The sequence below is a fragment of the Panthera leo genome, chromosome E2 (genome assembly GCF_018350215.1).
Source record: "Panthera leo isolate Ple1 chromosome E2, P.leo_Ple1_pat1.1, whole genome shotgun sequence".
Classification (NCBI taxonomy): Eukaryota; Metazoa; Chordata; class Mammalia; order Carnivora; family Felidae; genus Panthera; species Panthera leo.
Window position 1 is genome coordinate 11,813,565 of NC_056693.1, and position 14,381 is coordinate 11,827,945.

The window sequence follows — 14,381 nt, forward strand, 5'->3', positions numbered from 1 at the left end:
CGGGCCTTGGGGGGGGGGTGGTGGTGAGGGGGGTTATGCATTTGGCCCAGAAGGGGGTTTGGAGGGGCCCAGAAAGAGTGCTGGGGGGTCTGAGTCTGAGGATGGATGACGGGTAAAAGTCTGAGGGAGGAGGACCTAAAGGAGGAAGACAGGTCTGAGAGAAGTAAATGGTCTAAGAGAGGGGGAGAAGGGAGAGAGAACCGGTCTGAGGGAGGAGGTGAGGCTCTGAGGGAGGGGAAGAAGGTCTGAGGGAGGAGGTGAGGATCTGAGGGAGAGGATGAATGTCTGAGGTAGGAGGTGAGGCTCTGAGGGAGGGGAAGAAGGTCTGAGGGAGGAGGTGAGGCTCTGAGGGGGGGAAGAAGGTCTGAAGGAGGAGGCACTGTCTGAGGAAGTCTGAGAAGGACCAAGTGAGGAAAGCAGCTCGGAGGGAGGAGGAGAGAGTTGGCTGGCGCGGGGCAGGGGGGTGGGGGTGGGTTCTGATGGAGGAAGAGGTTTGAGGGTGAGGACATGAGGGTCTGAGGACGGAGAGCATGGTCTGAGGGAGGAGGAGCAGTTTGAGGAGGGCCTCCTTGGGACAGAGGGAAGAGAGGAGTGCTTGGGATCAAGCAGCGACTGAGGGAAGGGAAGAGAAGGGAGGCCTGGAGTCAGCCCCGCCCTGCAGCTGTCTAATTTCCCAGAATCTTCTACTGCTCAGGAAAGTCCCAGCTCCCACAGCCGCCTCCCTCCGGTGTCGGGAATGGAGGATGCGGAACCAGGACGGCTGCCCCCTCCTTTCCCCCCTGGCTCCCAGCACCCCAGGCGGGGAGCACTAGGGTCTCCCCTCTCTGCGCTTGAGCTCCGGAGGTCCCCTGCCGGCAGGGGCAGCCCCTGGATGAGTCCCAGAAAGTTCCCAGAGAGAGCCCGGAAGTCCTGCATGGTTGTCTAACCACTTTCCCTCATGCAGGCTGCCTTTTGTATCTGTGCAAATCTTTTCTTCCCTCCCACTGCTCCTTCCCTTCTACCCCTACCCCCAGGGAAGGAAGGGCCGAGCCTGTGCCCGTCCAAGGTCCCGAGAAGGAAACAAAGGCCTAGCTGGAAGTCTGTGGGCCTTGGGGCACTTTCTTGCTCTTGGGGGCCTTCCAAGAGGGGAGGATAGTGCTTGTTAGATACTAGGTTCCCATTGGCTTAATTCCTGGGCCTTTTTCTGTCCCAAGTTTTGCTCCCAACTGAGGCCCGAGCTTCTGTTTTCATCAGCTGTGTGGCTTCCGGGCCATTACTTAACTTCGCGGAGCCTCAACTTCCCCACCTATCAGACAGACTAAATCGAGACCCTAATGCTTCCGTCCTCTAGGGCCCGATGGATAGGAAGTGCTAAAGGCAGTGTGGCTGCAATTATTGTGATCCCTATTATAACCACAGGAACAACGGTGATAATTATTCCTATCCAGGAACCTAAAGTTTCAACAGCCGGGCCCATTTCATTGAGGAAATTGGGACCCAACATGCTGGGCCTGGAGGACATGGGTTTGAGGCCCGGTTCTGCCATGTGTCAGCTGTGTGTGACTATGGATAGGTGGCTTTCCCTCTCTGTGCCTTTGTTGGTGACTTTACTGTTGGGGATCATAACAGCCCTGCCTCACAGGGTTGCAGAGCAGATTGAGACCACGTGTACAGAATGAATAACTGAATGAATGAATGAACGGTGTCCCTTCTTGCCTCCATACTGCCTGCCTTAACTCACCGGGCCAGGCCTTCCCTGTAACGCTCTCCGCCCAGAGATAAAGCAAGATGGGCCCATTCGCCGTGGGCCGAACTCCCACGAAGAATTGGCCCACGTAATCCTCTTGACATCTCGTGAGGAAATCCAGCTGAAACTCCCATTTTACAGAGACACAACAGAGGAGCGGAGTCCCTGCTCAGGGTCATCAAGATTTTTATGCCAGGTCTCTGTGTCCCCCGCAGCCCGGCTGCTGGGGCAATCGGTCCCGGAGACCACAGGCCTTCCCCCTCCTGTCTAACTCCAGACCCCTATCCCCTAAGAAGGGAATGGCTCAGGAGGGGAAAACTCAGGCACAAAGAGGCAAAGTCACGGCCAGAGATTAGCAGGTCTATGTTCTGTCTACAGGCTCCAGGCACAGAGAGGGTCGAGCTGATGGAGGGAAGGTCGCGTCGCGGCAGGAAGGTATAGATTTAGATTGAAGAGAGGGTTCCGGGAAAGCGAGCAGATTGCACAGACAGAGGAGAACAGACCTGAGCCTGGAGCTGGGGGGGCCCTGCCCAAGGTCACACAGCTTTGGGCTGCGATTCCACCCTGGGTTTGCGGACTGCCCTGCTCCCAGAGGCTGCCCTTCCCCCCACCCCCCAGGAGTGAATACAGGCCAGCTTCCTGCAGCATGGCCTGTACCTCCTGGTTCCTCCCCACCCTGGGGCCTTGGCAGCTTCTGGAACCCCTGGCACCAAGCAGGATCAGCCCTTCTGGGGCCTTGGCCAAGACTTGATCTTCCCTTTTCTCCCTCTTGCTGGGTCTGCACGCACGACGCTGAGTCAGAGGATTGCAACATCCTCTCCTCGGGCTTTGAGACCAGACATCCTCTGCCCCGTGCACTGCCTCTATCGGGCCAAGGTGATGCGGTGGGAGACATCTAAGGATATTGGCATCTGCCCTGGGTGGGGTTGGGCAATCTCAGAGGGATCCCAGTGAGGCGATCGTAGACAGACGGTAGGCGGCGTAATGCTGGGCCTCAACGTCCTCATCCGTAAATGGGGCTCCCTGTCCAATTGGCTTCGAATCCCAGCTCTGCCACTTACCAGCTGCGTGACCTTGGGCAAGTGACTTATCCCCTCTGAGCCTCAGTTTCCTCATCTATAAAATGGGGACGAAACCCAGCGAACGCCTCATGGGGTGGTTGTGAGGGTCAAAGGAGTTAGCAATGCGTCGACCCAAGCTGGCGAGGAGTCAGTTCTCGGGAAACGGAAGGTACTATTTTTCAACGATTGCTATTATTAATACAGATATGGGAGTGGCAGAGGCTGCTTGGATCTCTCAAGAAAAGACATGTGGCGTGGCTGCCCCGCGTGCAGATGGCTGGCTGAGAGCCTCCCACAGTTGGTTCCTTCAAGTTCTGCCTCAGCTTGCCAGTCGGGGACACCAGCTCCTGGCAGCGTCTGGCCATTGACTGAGCCAGGCAAGGTAGGGGATTCTGGCCATTTCTGCTACTCTGGGCTTCCTCTGTGTGCAATCTTTGCTGCAGGGGCTCCCCCTTGGGCTGACATGGTGGCCTGATCGTTCCTCCCCCCCGCCCCCCACCTCCCAATCCCGCTTCCCCCTTCCCTTTCTCACGGACCGCTCTCGGTAACTTTTTGCCCTCCTGACTCTAGGCACCTCCTTTCTGGAAGACCGGATCCGTGCCGATGGACTTTGGAGTCAGACAACCAGAGCACCAGTGTTGTCTCTGCCTGGGTGGCTTCGGAGCGGCATCTGATCTCTCCGAGCCTCAGTTTCCCCCTCTGAGTCATGGGAACGGTAACGTGACGGCTGAGAGGCTCCAGTGGGTCAGCAACGAAGCCCTCAGCACACTTACCTGGCACCCATACGTCACACTCATCCATCGGGAGGGAGACAAATCTGGGCCTATTTTCCACTCTGCCGGTTTCTGGCCTCTGAGCCTGGTCTGTAAGGTGGGGATGGACCCCGTCCTTCCCCGAGTAGGGCGCCCTGAGTCAGGTGCGGAAAGCCCCGGCCAAGCCTGGCACACCAGAAGCTCGATAGCTGGGTGGTGTCATTACGGCCACTGCCTTGAGGGGCTGAGCCAGCCAAGTCATCTGAGGAACAGGTGAGCAGGGAGCTGTAGGGCAGGCACGTCTCACCCCCATGGGGCCCTGGTCTTGGGCTGACCAACGAAGGGAAGTCCCAGGGCTGGGAAACCGTGGTGTCCTCCTGTAGAAGCTCCCTGATTCTGGGATACACCACAGAGCTGGGGAGGAGGGAGGAGGAAGCCCCCTGCCTTGCTCATTCAGTGGGCAAGAAGGGAGGGAGAATGTACGAGAAAAAAAAAAAGTCGGCCTCCCTCATCAGACTAGAGCAGACCTCCTCCATCAGACTGGGAGGTCCCTGGGGTGGGGATAGGTTCCCCGTCAGTGTAGGAGTTCCTTGTGCCTTTGAGTTGCGTTCTCCCTCCTCCATCAGATCAGGATCTCCCTCAGAAGGGGGCGTGTGTCACTTGTCCACGGATTAGATTATCTCTAAGAGTGAGTGATGCCTCCCCTATCAGACTGGGAATTTTCCCCGGGGGGGGGGGGGTGTCTGGGGCATGCCTCTCTGGGGACTGGGAGGTCGCTCGAGATGAGGCAACATGTTCCCCTCGTCTGTCTAAGGACATCGGTTCTCAATTGAGGGGGGCAATTTTGCCCCCTTCGGGGGACATCCGGATGAGTATTAGACTAGAGCTTCCTGAAGATGGTGGGCATGCCTCCGCCATCGTTCTAAAGTTCCCTGAGCGTGAGTCTGGGTCCTGCCTCCTCCATCGGACTGTCGCGCTGAGTTGTGGAGCTTGAATTGGCCGTTGTATGGGGAGCCCTGTGAGGGTGAGATTAATCTTATCCCCAGCATTAAATGGGAAGCATGGATTACTCAGGAGGGAGCTGTTGCCTGTCTCCTCCGTCAGATTAGTGCTTGCTTCCAGAGCCCTGAGTCGGGGGAAGTCTCTCTCTCCCGACCACCCAGCCACTCCCTGAGACGGGACAAGGCTCCCCCAGTTGGAGTCCCCGCCACTTTGCAAACGCACTCCCCAGGGCACAGCCCAGAACCCATCCCGGAGGAAGGGACAACACCTTCCCTGGAGAGCCAGCCTTTTTTCCTGGAAGTTGGCCTGTCCCCAGCCCCAGGCCACAACCACTGCTGCGGCCACCAGGGCCTAAAAATACAGATGTAAAAGTTCCCTGGGCTCCTGGGAACGCCGAGGTCACACCAGGCTCTTCCTCATTTGAGCCAGAGCCACGGCGAACTGTCCTCTCCTGTGCCCCAACTATCGTCCCAGCGGGAGCCACCCCTGCCCTCCAGCCCCCTTCCCAGGAGAGGGAGGACCAGGGCGGGGGTCTCCACCACCAGACTTTGTGGAGTCGGGTCGCCAGCCGGAAGCAACGCCTGGCACCGCTTCTCGGCTCTGCGACTCTGGACAGGCCGTTTGCACATCTGGAAGGCGTGAGGCCGCACCCGTGGATTGCCTGGCTCTGGGCTGGCTGGTGACAGATGGGGTAAACCGGGGCGGGCGGGGGGCGCTCCTCCAGTCATGCCCTGCAGGAGATGCGGGTGGGGGTGGCTGTCGGCTTGTGGCAGCTCCTTTGGCCATTACCCATCTCTGAACTTGTCACTTTGGCCTCCTGTGGTTACGTGGCGTCACAGTGGATTGGCTCACTTCTGGGAAAATCAAATCGTATTGTGTGTTTCAGATCCCAATTCTCCTCCTGCGGGTTCCCTCCGCCGCCCTCCTGCCTTTCGGGCCCAGGAATGTTGCCCCCTGGAGACCCAAGTCATCTGAGGAGCAGAACAGGGCCGACTGAGCCACCCAGGCGCCCCCATACTTTTTTTTTTAATAAAAAATTTTTTTTGACGTTTATTTATTTTTGAGAGACAGAGAGACAGAGCAGAGTTTGTGGGCTAGAACTCACAAACCGAGAGATCGTGACCTGAGCCGAGGTCAGATGTGTAACCTCCTGAGCCACCCAGGCGCCCCATACTATTTTTTGAAAAGATTTTATTTCTAAGTGATCTCTACACCCAACATGGGGCTCGAACTCACAACCCTAAGACCAAGAGTCACACGCTCCACCGACTGAGCCAGCCAGACGCCCCTACAGTTCTGAGTTTTTAAATAAAGGGATCTTACAGTGCAACCTCTCGGATCTGGCTGTTTGCACTCGCTTTTATACCTGTGAAGTGTGTCCACATTCTCGTGTCTATTGGCCTTCATTTTCATTGCCGCGTACGACTTTCTTGCCCGATACACCACAATCTGTTAATCCATTCTCCTGGTGATGAGCGTGTGTGTGGTTTTGACTTTTTGGACAATGCCGTATGTATCTCCTGGTGCCAACAAGCCCCCGTTTTTCTGCATCACCCAAGAGTGGGATTGTCGTAGGATGGGGTAGATGATGTGTATACGTCCAGCTGGGTGAGATATGGCCAGACGGTTTTCCCGTGTGATTGCCCCAATTTTCACTCCCATCTCCAATGTCTGCTGCGGGTTCTGCTCGCCCTACATCCTTGCCAGCACTGGTTTTGGCCAGACTTTTAAAATATGAGTCATCCTGCACGCAGGCGTGCGTGTGCGTGTGTGAAAATCTCATGGTGGTTCTAATTTGCAATTCCTGGCTCAGTAACAAGGTTGAGCACTTTTCCCTGTGTCCATTGTCTACTTGGGTCCAAGCACAACAGAATCTTTAGGACAAAAAATTCTAGAACCCTACAATCTTTTTTTTTTTTTTTTTTATTTTAAGTAGGCTCCATGCCCAGCATGGAGCCCGATGCAGGGCTTGAACTCATGACCCTGAGATCAAGATCTGAGCTGAGCTCAAGAGTCGGACACTTAACTGGCCAAGCCACCCAGGTGCCCCTAGGACCCTAAAACCTTAAGGGTAAAGAAATCTAGAGTCCCGGACTTTCTGGAACAAGGGCATTCCGGAATCCTGGGCCTCAGTTTCCCCATTCGTGAAATGGGGATGATGGAGGGGGGGGGTTCTGTAACTCCCAGGGTTGGTTGAAGGATGGGATGAGTTATATGTGTGCACCCAGAATGGCACCTGGCGCCTGGTGATCGCTCAGTAATTGTGGTTTCCCCTGAGGCTGGAATTTTATATGTTTTGTTCTTTTCTGTATCCTCAGCCCCCGACACGCAGAGAGGCTCAATAAATTGTCACTGAATGAATGAGCAACTCCTAGAATCAAAGGTTCAAAGGAGCAGAGAAACTTCAGGAGCCAAGACCAACAGAATCTAGGAAGGGGAACGCTCGCATCAGAGAGTCTTGGGAAGTAAAGAATGATAGAAATACATCCTCTGCAAACCTAACACGCACCTGCCTTAAAGGTTCGGGATGGAGGAAGCTCCTCTGGCAAAGGCCCCCGACTCTGGCTGGGGAGGGCCTCTCTCTGGCAGGCCTGAGGACCAGGTCTTACTGGTTGCGGGCTCTTCCCGCCTCTTCATTCCCATTGCCTCCCCTCGCCTTCCCTGCAGGTGTGGACGAACCCCGGGGGAAGCCGCTAGGCTCCTCACTGTCAGCACAGAGGAGCCCAATGCGGGGCTCGCACTCCCCAACCCTAAGATCATGACCTGAGCTGAAATCAAGAGTCGGGTGCTTAAGGGACTCAGCCGTCCAGGCGCCCCTCCCTGCTTTCAATAGCAACCTCTTCCCACCACCCCCCCACCCCCCATCCCCGCAACAGCCCTTTTCACTTCAGCCTCAAAAATAATACCTCTTCCTCCCAGAGCCAACCCAGGGCACGAGGTAGGTGTTCCAAAAACACAGTGGGGGACCAACTCCGGCAGCTTCTCCTCCAGGAAGCTCTCCCTGATTTCTCTCGGTAGGCTGGGCCGGGTTCCCCCCTCCCCCACCTCTTGCCTGGGTTGCCCCCGCCCCCCCCCCCCCCCCCCCCAGAGCCCCAATCGTTCTGGGGTGTCACGCGCCTGTCTCCCCTGTGTGTGAAGCTGAGGGCAGGCCCCACGCTGTACACACCCAACAAATACCGCCCCAAACAGCTGGGACCTCAGGGGATGGGTGTGTCGGGCCCATCTGACTGTTGAAAAAGGCTTTCTTACAATGCTCTGAATTGTGCCGATTCGTACTGTCCCTCTGGGGCCCAGGGATGGCTCCACTGGCTTTTCTAGGTCAACCAAGGAGTGCGCAGGGACCCAGGTAAGACCTGAGGGAGCTCGGTCCAGGACAGGCCCTCCCAAAACACAGGAGCCATTGTGAGCAGCTCATGGCTGTGTGGCCAGTTCCTCCCCAAAGGCTCACAAAGACCTTCTGTTTTGTTTATAATGTTTCTTGCGTGTACCTGTGTACCTGTGGGTGAGACCTGAGTCCTCACCCTGGATGTGATCGCTTCCTCCCCCGTCTCCCTCCTCCTTCACTTGATGCACAGAGAGGTGAGGGGCTTTGCCTGAGGTCACACAGCCAGGGAAGAGCAAGAGAAGATAAGATTTTAAAAATCAACTTTGTTAAAGAAATCAACTTTATTGAGGTGTAATTTGCATATAGTAAAATGCACGCATTTTAAGCGTCTATGTTGGACGGGTCCTGATAAAAGTTTATAGTCGTAGAGTCATACGCAAGCTGGATACAGGACATTTCCATCATCCCAAAACCCCCTGTTCTCCTTCACAGTCAAACTCTCCCTACATCCTCAGTCTCTGGCAGCCACTGATCTGTTTTTTATTGCTATAGCTTTTTTTTTTTAATTAATTAAATTTTTTAAATTAAAAAAAAAATTAAATGTTTATTTCTGAAGGAGAGAGACAGAGTGTGAGTGGGGGAGGGGCAGAGAAAGAGAGAGGCACAGAATCCAAAGCAGGCTCCAGGCTCTGACCTGTCAGCACAGAGCTCGATGTGGGGCTCAAACCCACAAGCTGTGAGATCATGACCTGAGCTGAAGTTGGACGCTTAACTGAAAGTCACTCAGGTACCCCTAATTAAATTTAAAAAATTTTTTTAAATGTTTATTTATTTTTGAAGGAGAGAGACACAGAGTGTGAGTGCAGGGGTGAGGCAGAGAGAGAGAAGGAGACACAGAATCTGAAACAGGCTCCAGGCTCTGAGCTGTCAGCACAGAGCTCGACGCAGGGCTCGGACCCACAAACCATGAGATCACGACCTGAGCCGAAGTTGGACGCTCAACTGATTGAGCCACACAGGTGCCCCCCTAATTAAAAATTTTTAAGTTTATTTATTTATTTTGAGAGAGAATGAGAGAGAGAGAGAGAGAGAGAGAGAGACCACAGCAGGGGAAGGGCAGAGAGAAGGAGTGAGAGAATCCCAAGCAGGATCCGAGCTGTCAGCAAGGAGCCCAATGCAGGACTTGAACCCATGCACCATGAGACCACACGACCTGAGTGCAAACCAAGAGTCAGATGCTCACCTGACTGAGCTGCCCAGGCGCCCTCGCTATAGTTTTGCTTTTCCAGAATGTTACAGGAATGGGATCACACAGTATTAAAATTATTGAAAAATGTGCATGCAGAAAAATTCACTCTTTGATGTGCGGTTCTGTAAACAACGTGCCCCCCCCCCCCCCCCCCCCCCCCCCCCCCCCCGCTTGCGTTTGTATAGCCACCACCAGAATCAAAATGCAAATGATTTCCATCGCCTCCCCCAAATCCCCTCCTCCTGGTCTTTTGTGGTCACATCTTTCCCCAGCCCGCCTCTGGCAACCACCCACCAATCTGTTTTCTGTCTCTATCGTTGGCCCTTTTCGGAATGTCTAACAAACGGAGTAATGTAGCCTTTTGAGTTTGGCTTCTTTCCCGCAGCTTGATGCATCTGAGATTCACACATGCGGTGGTGTGTATTGTCAGTGGCTTGCTGATTTTCACTGCTGCCTGGTATCCCACTTCTGGGGGCGTGGCTGGGGGCGCCACAGTTGGCTTATTTATGTACCAGTTGGAGGACCTTTGGGTTGTTTCCAGCTACTGGTGATTATGAATAGGGCTGCTATAAACATGTGCGTACAGGTTTTTGTGTGACCCTAGGTTTTTATTTCTCTTGTGTAAATTACCCAGGAATGAAATTGCTGGGTCATATGGGAAGTGTGTATTTAACCTCAGGGGAAATTGGCAAACCGTTTTCCAAGGTGGCTGCACTAGTTTGCGCTCCGGCTAGCGGCGTGCAAAGGTGCTGGTGACAGAGCTACCATCTGTTTCTGGGTCTGTGAGGTGGATATGAGCTCCTGGCCGCCAAGCCACAACCACTTTTTTTTTTTTTTTTTTAAGTATAATATATTGTCAAGTTAGGTAACACACATTGTATACAGTGTGCTCTTGGTTTCGGGGGCGGGGGGGTAGATTCCCGTGATTCATTGCTTACATACAACACCCAGTGCTCATCCCAACAAGTGCCCTTCTCAATGCCCATCACCCATTCCCCCCGCTCCCCTGCCTCCCCAACAACCACTCTTGGTAAATAATAATTGTGACCAAAGTGGTCTCCACTATGGTCACCATACATGCAGCTGCTTGCAAAAAAAAAAAAAAAAAAAGAAAGAAAGAAAGAAAGAAAGAAAGAAAGAAAGAAAGAAAGAAAGAAAAAGAAATCAGTTCCTGGCATGATACAATCGGATCTTCCAGATGTGCTGCTAGAGGGAAAAAAATGCAGGGCAGGGTCAAGGTGTGTGCCACTGGCATAAACGGCGGGGCAGAGGGGGGAAGAAACATTTGCGTGCATTTTCTTGTCGGTAAACAATCTCTGGAATGAACCACAAGAAACTGGAAAAAGCAGAGGCTGGGAGGGACAGGGTCAGGGGTCATGGTGGATAGGTGGCTTCTCTCTTCCATTTTGTACTTTTTGAAACTAGCAGACGTCTTACTTCTTCCATTCACTCTGCCGACGGGTATTTTAGGCCTTGCTCTGGTAGTGAACAAATAAGTTTCCGGCCCTCGGGGAGTCAGAGTCCAGTCCCTGAGACAGATTGTCAATAAGACAAGGAAAATACACACAACGTCAGGTATTTGCCATGGAGAAAAACAAAGCTGGCGAGGGACAGAGGTGGGAAGTGGTTGAAAGTGTTTCTTAAGTTGAGTGGCCAAGGGAGGCCCCTATAAGGAGTGATAGTTGGGGAAAAAACTGAAGGAGGTGAGAGAAAAAGCCATACATGCGTCTGGGGGGAAGGGTGTTTAGACCAAGGGAACAAAAAGTGCAGAGGCCCTGAGGCTGAGGCGGGTCCCAGTGGCTGTTAGAGGGCAGTGTGGCCGGAGCAGAATGGGCAAGGGGGCAGCGAGCGGAAGTGAGGTGGGGGCGGTGTTGAGTGGGTCAGGAGGGCCACCACAAGGACTTTAGCTTTTACTCAGAGGGAGATGGGAGCCATGGAATGTTCTGAGCAGGGGAGGGATGTGATCTGACTTAGGCTTTAACGGGGTGCCTCTGGCTGCATATGGGGGGCAAGGAGGGAGGCAGGGAGCCTGGTGGGGAGACAGTGATGGTCCAGGCTACAGGTGATGTGATGGTGGCTGGGCCGGGATGGGGCCAGCCGAGATGGGAAGAACTGGCAGGATTCAGAGGCTATTTTGACTGTGGCACCCCAACACTTGTTCCTTCTACCGTGGTGGGGGCTATGAGGGGCAACAGAGAGCCGGGAGAGGGAGGGAAAGCCGGCCATGATCAGGGTGATCAGGGAAGACATTCCTGGAGCGGTGATGTTTTAGCACCTGAACCCCGTGAGGGAGTGTTTGAAAGAGGAGAGCACAAGGATGTGTCTGAAGGACAGAAAGGAGGGCAGAGACGACAGTGGTCACTTCGCACAGGCCCTAGTAGGCCCGTGGCCTTGGTGAAGTGTCAGCATTCTTCCCGAGGGCACTGGGGAGCCAGAGCAGGTCTGGAGCTGGGGATCAGGTTGAGTTTTGGGAAGACCTCTCTGGCTCTGCAGGGAGATCAGCTGTGCAGGGAGAGAGCAGGTGGCTTGGGTTAGGAAGGTAGGGGAGGGTAGAGTGAAGAGGGTCAGTGCCGAGAAGGGGGAGGGAGGGGTCCATGTTGAAACCCCGGCCACTAACCGCCCCTAGGATTTCTTTTGCGTGAACTCAGGGAGACTTCACAACCATCCAGAGAAGTATCATGCCCTTTTCACAACTGGGGAAACCGAGGCTTGGAGAGGCTGCAAATTCCCGGTCCAAGGCCACGCAGGGGGGACCCGGAGTGGGGAGATTTGAACCCCACCCCACCTCCATTTGCAGGGACATGGTGCTGCCTTGCCCATCCTTAGCCCCACCGGCCCATCCCCTGTCCTCCACAGCTGGGAAGTCTTGTCCTTCTGGGGAGTCCCTCGCAGCTTAGGCCACTGCCCCTCCCTCCCTCCCTGCCCTGAACCCCAAGCCCAGCTCCGGACTTTAACCCCGGGCCTCCAGGCGCCACCCCTATGGGCAAGCAAGCTCAGAGGCCAGCGGGCAAAATTCCCCTATTCCCTGTGCCAGGGGAGTTACCCAGGGTGCGGGGAGGGCGGAGGGCAGGTGTGGGGAAGGGGTGAAGGGGGAACCGGAGCATGTGCAGCTCGATGAAGCAGGGTCATGCTGCATCACTGCTCGGTGCCTCAGTTTCCCATTCCGTAAATCGGGCGTGGTTCCTTCCACAAAGAGAGGAAGGACCAGCAAAGCTTTGCAAGGTTGGAAGATTCTTCCCCTTTGGTCTGAGCAGGAGACAAAGGTCTCCTCAATCCGATGGGGGAAACAAAGAGACTCAGCTGGTTGGGGGCATGTGGAGCCCTCGGCAAGTCTGACGAGGCAGGCAGAATTTCCCGGATAGAGAATCGGATAGAGAGGATGAATCCCAGGTCCCTGGATGAAGACGTAGCTAGTCTGGATTTCTAGTCTGCTGGGGGAGGTAAGGAGGGTCCATGCTGACATGTAGGATGATGGTTTTCTAATCAGGTGGGGGAGACAGGGAAGCGCCAGTCTTATAGGGGCGGTAAAAGTCCTCCCGTCTGGGAGAGGTGACAAGGTGATCCAGTCTGAGCTTCCAGTGTGATGACAGAGGTGAACCTGTCTGCAGCTCTTTTCCTGGAGCCCTGGGGTCCGAGCAGCCTCTGGAAATCTCACTGTTAGCAAGTTCCAGCTCCGGAGGGAGCCGGGACGGGCACAGGGAGAGGCAAAGGGCAGGTCAGATTTGCTCCCCTGACCCAGGGGCCGGGAAGTTCTGCAGGGCTGTGGACTTGACCGCCCCGTGTGGGCTCAGCCCCGGCTAGTGGTTTACTGGCACCACCTAGTGGTTGCTGTGGGCCAGGCTTCCCACCCGGAGCACCCAGAAATGGTGGATCCCCTCCCTCAGACCTGGGCACGAGTCTCCCGGACCTTGCAAAGTCCCGCCTGTGATTCTGTGGCTTCCCTACGTTCATCCTCTGTGGATGCTGGGGAGGTCTTTCTGACTCACGAGCCTACCTTGTTGCCAGTCCGCTCATAACTCTTCCATGGCTCCCCAGTGCCCTGGAAGGAAGCCGGCAAGGCTGGCCTCTCTAGCCTCTCCCAGACCACCCTGTTTCATCTGAGCCATGAGCAGCTTGTTTGACTCAGAACTTACCTTCAGGCCTTTGCACAGGCTGTTCCCTCTGCCTGGAACACCCTTCCCTGCTTCTTTCCCAGCATCCCTCCTACCGCCCTTTCGGGTCTTGGAGTAGATGCCTCCTCCTCCAGGACGCCCTCCCTGCCACCCTGGGTCGGGGTCACGGTCCCAAGGGGCTGCTGCAGTCACTGCTATGTCCCCACGGGGGCTGGCACTAACGACATACCCCAGGGAAGGTTTGAATGAATGAATGCACGTCAGGCTGAAGGGTTTGCCAGGGTAGGTCATCGGAGAGTTTCATCAGTGGAGGGACATGGTCACTGAGGAGCCCTAAGGTTTCCTCTCAATCCTGGGCCTTTGTGCTGTTCCCTGCCTTGGAACATTGGCACCTGTTAACTCCCGCTTACCTTCTGGGTCTCCTCCTCCTGGAAGCCCTCTGTGGCCCCTGGCTGGGTCAGGTGTTCCCCCACCCAGTCTCCCGGGCTCCCCCATCCCAGCCCCGACCAGGGGCTGGGCTGTCATTGTCCGCGACCGGTCTGTACCCCCACTGCGCCCTGGCAGGACGGGGCTGGGTCCCCCACCGCCTTCTCCTCACAGCTCACAACGGAGCCGCCCCGTCTGTCAGGAGCTGGGTTCACATCCCAACGCTCCCGGTCCGTGCGGCGTCTTGGGTGAGCTCGGGCCTCCCTCGGAGCTCCAGTTTTCTCGTGTGAAACGTGGAGACAAACCTCTGCTTCCTCCCCACCCCGCCTCCCGGGGCTGTGGTGGGGCACCGAGGAGACGGGACCCTGAAGGCCTGAGTTGACCACATGCCGGGTGACTCTGGGCGACCCGCTTCCCCTTTCGGGGCCCATCTGGCCAGATGAACGGGTGGCAGGGGCCTCCGCCTGCAGGGACATTTTCGGAGGCCAGCGCGGGGCTTCCCAAGGCGGGAGGGTCAGGGACAGGCAGAGGGAAGAGGCGTCTGCTGGGTTAGGGGAAAACCAGCCTTCCCCATCATAAAACGGATGACGAGAGGGAAACAAACAAAAGGCCGGCTCCACCCGGCGTGAGGGGAAGTTGGGGGAGAGGATAAGGGGCCCCTCGAGGTGGGTGAAAACCACAGTCCGCCGCTTGTGCCAACTTCCTTCATGGAGCCGCCTGTGCGCCTC

At 55.5% G+C, this 14,381-nt stretch overlaps 1 long non-coding RNA gene across 1 annotated transcript; it reads left to right on the top strand.

Annotated features, from left to right (window-relative positions):
• The first annotated feature begins 518 nt into the window (after positions 1-518).
• On the top strand, positions 519-5,543 carry LOC122208996. Its single transcript, XR_006197395.1, has 3 exons — positions 519-2,602; positions 2,992-3,169; positions 3,358-5,543. It is a non-coding gene; the product is annotated as an uncharacterized LOC122208996 (long non-coding RNA).
• Positions 5,544-14,381: the final 8,838 nt, after the last annotated feature.